Raw genomic sequence first — 2712 nt, forward strand, 5'->3', positions numbered from 1 at the left:
GAGAAACACATGATCAAATGGAGAAATCAGTTGGCTTCATGCTGGAACTTTCCAAAGTTGTGCTAGGCACAGGGTTTGTAACAGCACGTGTTGATGAAGTGCCTGCCAGAGCTTTCCCAGCACATCTCCTGCCACCCTCAAAGCAGCCAGAGAAGGACTGCGATCCTTGCACCATAGCTCAGGGCAGGGTCCTCTAAAGATGGCCCGCGGGCCACATGCGGCCTGCCGAGAACATTTATCTGGCCCGCCGGGTGCTTTTGTCCCATTTGTTTTCTTACTTCAAAGTAAAATATGTGCAGTGTGCATAGGAATTTGTTCATAGTTGGTTTTTTTTTAACTATAGTCCGGCCCTTGAACAGGTCTGAGGGACAGTGAACTGGGCCCCTGTTAAAAACGTTTGAGGACCCCTGGCTTAGGGCATCCTAAACATACTAAAGTGATCTGAAGAACCACAGAGAAACTCCTCTCTATTATACATGGTTGGTTTACAATTGCCCGGCCAGGTGTGAAAGGGCACAAAACTAGAGCACCCTCAAAATACGTTGCCCACTTCAACCCCCCTACCTTCCCCTCCTCCTCTCCAGTCCCTCTCTTCGGCATCATCAAATCCAACCACCCTCCATTTCCACTCGGGCTCCCTCCTGCCCTGTCAAGCTTGTTGCCATCGTCCATCGTCAGCAGCCTACGAGGCAAGCTGGCTCATTGCCAGCCCGGGCACAACGGATCAAAGCACTGTCCAGGGCTGAGCCACCTTCGTGGCCCGTTCTGGATCAGACTGTTGCAATCCACAGGGTTTTCCCAGGCTGGATTTCGGAAGTCCATCACCAGGCCTTTCCTCTTCTAGTCTGGAAGCTCTGCTGAAACCCTTCAGCACCACAGCAGAACACAGGCCTCCACTGACACACAAACAGGCATAAGAGGTGGACAGACGCGTAGTGGGTGCTTGCTGGGTGTGTAAGATTCTACCTCATCTAGAGGAGCCCCTGGTGGCACTGTGAGATAGGCATTGGGCTGCTAACTGCAAGGTTGGTAGTTCAAACCCACCAGCCACTCCTCAGGAGAAAGATGAGGCTGTTTGCCCTTGCAGAAAATGCATAGCCTCAGAAACTCTAGATGGGGCCCCTATGAGTCAGAATAAAAGAGAGGGCAGTGGGTGTGGTTTGGGGATTGACACGTGATACTTTGAGGAATTCTGACTAGCATCTGATATTCCTTACCTCCATACCCTGCTGAAGCCAGCTCCTGCCTCCCAACCTTTTCTGTCCATTCTTCCAGAGATGCTAAATGTTCTCAGAGAAAATCCTGACTAGGTCTAGCCCCAGGACAAATTCCGACTCTCTGATGTTAGCTTGGGGTTTCCAACCGTCCACAGCAGTCTCAGAGACCCACAGGGGCAGTTCTGCTCTGTCTTGTCCTACAGCATCATTGAGTCGGCATGGGGTCGATGGCAGTGAGTTTGGTTTTGCTGTTTTTCTTTACATTAGCTGAGAGCTCAGCACTCACTCAACATGCAATGACCTCCTACTGGTCAAACCCAGGGGTCTCTTCTCAGACCTCCTCTCCGCACGACCTCTGACACTGCTCACTTGCACGCCCTTCTTGCAACTTGTCAGCCAGGTGATCTACCCACAGGCACCTTCGTTTGGCTCGCAAAATAGGTGAGCTTGTTTGGTTGTGTTGTCAATGAGCCCCCAAAGTCCATTTCCACAGGGGGGGAGTATTGCCCAAGAGGGCTTCAGTACATCTGTGGAAAACTTCCAATATCTTTCCATTCCATTTCTCCACAGGCTTTTTGAAGCCTCCCAGAATGAGGTCAGGAGCCCTGGTGGTGTAATAGTTATAACCTGGCCTGGAATCTGAACGGGTCAGCAGGTCAACACTACAGCTGCTGTGAGAAAAAGACAGGGTTTCCTACTCCGGTAAAGAGTTACAGTCCCAGAAACACACAGCAGCTCCACGCTGTCCGAGTGGGTTGCTATGAGTCGGCAGTGACTCAATGGCAGGGAGTTCGGTTTTTTGGAAGAGGATAATCCTAGATACACATCAACGTGGGTCAGAGCCAAAACCACAGCCATCCAGAGGATTCCAACACATAACAACCCTATAGGGCAGAGGACAACTGCTCCGCAGGGTTTCAGAGGCTGCACGTCTTTGCCAGAGTAGACATCCTCATCTTTCTCCCTCAGAGTGACGGGTGGGTTTGAACCACTAACATGGACCGCAGCCTGGTGCTGAACCCACAGGGCAACCTGAAAGGCGGGGAAGAATGCTCACAACACTAGGGGCTGTAATGGAGTTCAAAGATCATCGAATTTTTCAGCAACCTTTTTGAAGCCCCTTGCATATGAGTTAGTTACACACTGGGCTCTAACCATAAGGTGAGCAGTTCCGATCCACCAGCCACGTTGAAGGAGAAGGATGAGGCTGGCTCATTCATAAACATTTGCAGCCTCTGGACATCCCCTCACAGAGGGGTCACAGGGAAGAGATGAGCCAGTCAGGGGCAGTACAACACCGATGAAACACAAAATTTTCCTCTAGCTCTTTGGTGTTTCCTTCCCCCCACTATCATGACCTCAATTCTACCTTACAAATCGGATTAGACCAGAGCATGCACACTGCTACAGATAAGAGCCCGAAACACAGGGAATCCAGTATAGATAAACCCCTCAGGGCCAACAAGGAAAGTAGAGATACCAGGGGGATTAGGGG

The sequence above is a fragment of the Echinops telfairi genome, unplaced genomic scaffold, assembly GCF_000313985.2.
Source record: "Echinops telfairi isolate 266 unplaced genomic scaffold, ASM31398v2 ScPeMD7_29;HRSCAF=101, whole genome shotgun sequence".
Classification (NCBI taxonomy): Eukaryota; Metazoa; Chordata; class Mammalia; order Afrosoricida; family Tenrecidae; genus Echinops; species Echinops telfairi.